Source organism: Camelina sativa, chromosome 19 (genome assembly GCF_000633955.1).
Source record: "Camelina sativa cultivar DH55 chromosome 19, Cs, whole genome shotgun sequence".
Classification (NCBI taxonomy): domain Eukaryota; kingdom Viridiplantae; phylum Streptophyta; class Magnoliopsida; order Brassicales; family Brassicaceae; genus Camelina; species Camelina sativa.
This window is the reverse complement of record NC_025703.1, coordinates 19,636,884-19,643,209: the sequence shown is the minus strand read 5'-3', so window position 1 is coordinate 19,643,209 and position 6,326 is coordinate 19,636,884.

Genomic DNA, 6,326 nt, shown 5'->3' with positions numbered 1-6,326 from the left:
GACATCCTTCCTTGTCGCGATCACCAAGGTCATATTGGGGGTGAGAAGACGCTGAGCACCGTCGATACTGTTTGTACCATGCTGAATTCGTGCGGTTTGAAAGATTGCGGTGTTTACATTATCATCCCTGGAGAACACCAGCGCCCTTGGAACCCGCCTAAAGGGTTCATTTGTTGATATGAGGGTTTCTTCTCTATGTGCCGGTTATGGTTCCCTCTTCCAAGCCTGCTTACTCGATATACCCACCGGCGACAAATCCTAATTTGTCAACTCTCTCCCGGTAGTATTTGCAACTTCGTTGCCGCTCTCACTTTCGCAGCCGAGGCCGGAGTGTATCTCGGAGTTGAATGCTTTGAGCTGTTGACGAATTTCAAGAATTCTCAAGGGAGCCCCTCGTGGATGGTAAACGCAAAGCCGGCACATAACTTTCTCCGCGGGGAGAAAGTTAGTAATTTCAAAAAATGGGCAACTCGTTATTTCTTCTTCCGAGTTGACGATCGTTCCTTCGAAAATCCGAGATGCGGTCGTCGAAGAGTGTGGAACAATTTGCCCGGTACTGCCTCGTTTTTTTGTTTTGTAAGATCGGACACTCGTTTTCTAACCTGATCTTAATTTTTCTTGATTTTGCAGCTCGCCCCACTTCTTCTCGGAACCTAGCTCCTAAATTTCAACTGGTGAAGGACGCACTCCTTGCAAGAAGTGATCATAGTTGGGATTGCGTCTCTCGACGTCGAGTTGAAGAAGCTATGGGCAAGGCCAAAACCAAGTTTTCAAGTTTCGCAAAGGAGCTGGGTCAATCATCCAAGGCTCCAGGGACCACAGTCGTAAGGCCGATATACTTCAATCCATAACTCCGAACAACGAGCCTGTCATTAATCTCGAGCTCGAGCAAACGGGAAACGAGTTCGTCGATATTGAGAACTTCGACGACAGTCAGCTTGCCTAAGACCCTGAACATGAGGGGTCTACTCCCAATGACACACTTCGGCCTCCGCAGGATGAAACCGTTATCCCCGAGGAATCTGCTCCTGCACAAAGCAGCGGTGCTTGACGAGCTCATCGTCGACGGCTTCTACTTGACGAGCTAAGCCACATCTACCGAGATGGTTCCTTCTAGACGGCAAAGCTGGAAGATAAGATCATATTTCAGACGAAAGGCCCTGATGTACGAGCTCATCCTTTGACAGCGAGCTCGGTAGATGCGGATCTCTTTCTGCAATGGATCCTCCTCGATTTCTGCAACGAGCTAACGAGATGGAGACGGAACCGTCTCTTCGAGAGGGAGGGCAATGTTCGACGCTTCTGGATCGAATCCACTGACGCTGGAAGCAGTCATCTCTCGAGCTCGCCTTAACCATGCGGACCGAGTCGTAGTAGGCATGCTTTGCAATTTTTCTTTCTGAAGTTTGGATGTTTGGTGCTCAGCATACTTCCTTTCCTCCTATTTATAGTAAGAAGGGGGGAGATAAATGCTGTGTCCCGCAAATCTCGCACCAATCAGATCATAGGGGGATATGCGCTGCGTCCCAAGACTCCCTCGCCAATCAGATTGCATTGTGAAACCGCGTGCGCATTTAATGAGGCGATTATGCCTCAGGAACGAGCAAAAAATATATATATATACTATAGTTACCGAGTTCAGAATCAAATGGATCGACATCCTGGCCAGATGATCGATTTGCGTAACTCTCCAAAACGAGATAAATCGAACCTAGAGAATTCTTTTTGAATTGTTTCGATAGCTCTCTTATGAGAGATAAACCGAACCCAGAGAATTCTGTTGAATTGTTTTGTAAAATTCCAGTTCGGATGGGTATAAGCCGAACCCAGAGTGCTAAATTTCGTCTTCCGACTTCCGAACTGGAATAGAGAAGATAAGCCGAAGTCCTGTACTTTGCCCTTCGCCTAAGCGCATGGACGCTCGGGTTAAATTACCCTCATTAAAATTACTCAGAATAAGCCGGGAGACGTCCCGCCTCGTGTAAATTTCCAAATAGAGTGAAAAATTTATTGCAAACATAATTCGTCCAAATGCAACTTTATTAATATAGGTAAAACCGAATGGCTTAAATCGCCAGTTACAAGTATATTAGCTAGTCGGAGCTCAAAGCAAGTCCTGCTGCGATCTTTTGAGTATATGTCTTAAGACGCTCCGGGATGGGCCATAGCAGCTGAAGTCCTGTTTTCTCCCATTCATCAGGACGAGATTCTAGTGCCCTGATCTTCTGTTGAGCCTCGTCAAGATGATCATGCTTCTTTTTCTCTTCGCCTTTAGGGTAGCGATCTCGGTTTTCAGCACGGTTAGACGATCGTCAATCTCATTCTTCTTCATACGGTGATAGTAAAGTTTGTTACATTGCTCCCGATGCACGGATTCCATCTGCACATAAGGTCGTCCGTTAACATTGAAATTCAGAGGAGAATAATACGGGTAAAATTAGAAAGCATTACCTGGCAAACGAAGGCGTAAGCTGCAGTGGCCTTTACGTTGTTGGCACGTTTGTTCATATAGAACGGCTTCACTTTGAAGGGCATGAATTCGCCACTTAAGGAGAAACTCGGTTCACTTGGGGAGGAGTTCGCTGAATGATAGCATTCGTTACAATACTCTATCAAGCACGACGGCATATTCGCCACCCTGTCCAGTCCAGTTTCAATCCAAAACCAAGGATGGGATTTGAGCAGTTTAAGTTTAAACAGCAGTTCGTTCCGCGACTGCTCTGTCGCGGCAAGCCGATTATGATATTTGGTATGACGTTCTTCGATGAGAGACAAGAAGGTCTCCAAATCCGACCTCGTTTCTGGCTTAACACAAAACATCCACATCCACGGAGTTCAGATATTTGGGTAATAGGACATCCCTCTTTCAATGGCTTCTGAGTTCGAGAACGTTGGGACATCGTGTCCGACTTCGACTTCATGATCAGCACTGCCTACAGAGCTTGGCATCTTGAAATTTTTTGATCCAACAAAAATTACGATCAGTTGAGGGACAAGGCTAGTATATTTATACTGATCCTAGTGGAATATTTTCCAATTGTAAAATTGGAAAATAACCACTTTTGTCTCTAAAAACAAGAGGAAATTTTCCATGCAAAGATAAACGGAAGTTTTCCAAGAAGGTGAATTTACTAAGGAACCGGCCACAAAACGGGCATTGTCATCATAAGGTTTTAACAAAAAAAAAGGGGGTAGAAAAAGGAAAACATAAAAGTTCTCAACGTTGTAACCAAAGAACAACTGTTAGATTTCTGGAGGGTCGGACAAGTCGGCTTGGAAGATCTCAGCATTGGAACCATGTTGGTGTCGAACGGAATCTGGGGCTATAGTCCCGTGGTGAAGTATTCCAAAGTCGAGCTGATCTGGGGACATGGTGAGATCGCCTTCTCCTAACTTTATGACATCCAGTGCGTCGACTTCAGAAAACGCTTTTTCTCGCTTCGCCTTGATTTCGGCAATCAGATTGTCAGGAATAGATGCACCGTTTGCTAAAAGATATTTCACAGTCTCTTCAATCCCATGTGCCTGATTGAGAGCGTCTTCTTTTGGGCGAGCAACCTCCTCTTGTTCGACTAGGTAGGCTCAAACAATATCGAATTCAAAAACATCTCATCATCAAACTTTCTCAAAAGTTGCAAAATATGTATATACCATTGTCTAAAGAACAAGAGTCATGGTGGTGGAGGAGGTGGATCAGGGTGAAGTCTACTCTATAATCTAATATTATTCAAAAATGTAAGGTGATTAACTCTGTTCCCTTTTATCTACTTGTAAAAAATCACTAACACTAAAATGTAGGCTCATAGTTGCAACGTATTATGTAAAAATGCGGTAACATTCAAGATATATGGGCACTTTACTTCCAATTATGAATGAATAAAAAAGATGAAGACGTTGTATTATCTTTCACAAGAAAAGACATATTTCATAACACATCGATTATGCACCGTCCCGGTTAAGCTAGTATTGCAATCCTTAGTTGACTAGCTTAGCTCTACGTATACTTGGTATCATTTGAGCAGACAATAACTAAACCAAATGTTCATTCTTTATAAACTCAAAATTCAATAGTCGAGAAAAGAAAAAGGGAAAAACGTCATCGACCACACCAAAAAAGAAGAGAAAAAAAAAATTAAGTTAAAAAAAGAAAGATGACATTGGAATGGTACTAGACCACTACATCAGGTGCTCTACTTCTCTCCAACATCGAGGCTACGATCATTATTACCTGAATACATGGACGTGTGATATTATACTTAATAAGTCTGGATCATTCATTCTTAAATTCAACAAGCTTATAAACTCAATAGTAATAAGAAATATTTCCAATCTTGTACATATGATAATATACATTTATACTCCACCTACGATTTTTCACTCCAGTACAATGTGCATCTCTATAATGCACATTGTGATGTGACAAGTCCCACTAAACTGAAACCGCTAGGCGCTAGTCGAGTGGTCGGAGTGGGCCTAGCGCCTAGCAAGAAAATCGGAGATTAAACAGAGATTAACCGGGGACTAGTTTTAAGGTTATTTTATTAAATTAATAGTAAATTAAAAATATATAGTACTAAATATATGCATAATTCTGTTTATGTGAAAAGAAAAATATCAAATAAAATATAGAGCTATAGTATTGTCCTTAAAACTACGGTGATTACATAAAAACGTAATTTTAAGAAAAAAATTATGATTTTAATTTAAAGTTTGTATATTAGTTATTGTAAAACATCATAAACTCTTAATTTAAATGTTTAAATAACAAAAATATATATTTGATTTATATTTGGCTCCAAAAATAATCGGTATATACAAAATTAAGCGTGAATATTAAGCGGATTAGACGATATAATTGGATAATCGATACTAGACGGGGATTAGTCATTAATCGAGGCGGAGAGGGTGAGCCTAACGATTTTATGGAACGTAATTGGTGCTAGGCGGGGATTTTTAAAACAGAGCATGTTATGTCTCAGTAGCACAAAAACACGATTAAATTCGTATGTAAGCCAATGGACATTCTAGACCGTGGATCATCTTTTACCCAATCCCAATCGCATAAACTCTAGTTTATTTGAACTGCTGGACACTCTAGACCAGAAGTCCTATTTTCGTTTCTTTTATAATTACAGATATACCATTCTAAAGTTAACATACGGAAAATCTCGGCACAATATAATTCATAAAATCACTCAAACACAAAAGTAGTTTTAATTAGGATCATTATATACATTTTTGATGTTTTTATTAAATTAAATTAAAAGTATCATGAGTCGGAAACCAAAATTTAAGAATTTTTTTTTCAAAAGTATCAAAAAAAACCTAAATTTAAACATATGATCCACTTTGACTAGTCATATTATCTTTAGAACATAACTAGACGATCTTTAGAACATAACTAGTCATATTTATAATCCGTGTATAAATTTTTATATTATTTTATCGACTTATTTTTAATCTAATACATTTTTGTTCAATAAAAATTTTATCATCAAAAGAAAAATAAACTATTCACCAAAATTTAATAATTGAGACGAATATTGAATATTTTGTTTTTTTGCAACGTTGGATTTGTGAATTATGATTTAATCTGTGACTTTATCATATCGGAAAAATCCCACAAAACATCAACAATTGATTATATCCTCACGTAATTATGTAGATCTAATTCCATCATTTTTGAAAACTAAATATCAAACATTGTAATACAATCTCAAATTTCTCGAGAATTGTTGTCTCTAGGCAATATCAAAACACTATACAACGTGAGATATAAACATTTTCATTCTTAAATATCCTTTCAATACCTTGTAAACATAAGCTATAGTAAGAATAAAATATGTTTGCTTAATATTTTAAAACATACCATAAGATAAATAAATTATTGAATAAGAAAACACCAAAAAAAATTATTTGATTTGGTTTTGATGTTTGCCTTGTACCATCTCTTATTTCCAAATCCTTATGTTTTTAAAATGCTGAATTGGGTTGTGTAGTCTTGATTTTAGTTTTTTATTTATTAAATTATAGCGTGACAAATATTGGTTTATTAGTTGTTATTGTTAATCAAATATGATGTCTATTAATTGTTTTGTTTTGATTCATTTCGTTTGTAAATTTAGTGATGTGTTAGCTATCGAGTTGATTGTAAATAATATTTTTAGCCAATAACATATATGTTTATTTTATACTACTTCCATTTCATAGAGATTTAGACCGACCTTACTTTTTTTTTTTTTTTTTTTTTTTTTTTTTTTTTTTTAATACCAAAGTACTAGATAGTACGAATCGCATGAGTGAGGTCGTCGTGTCTAAGTCAACGG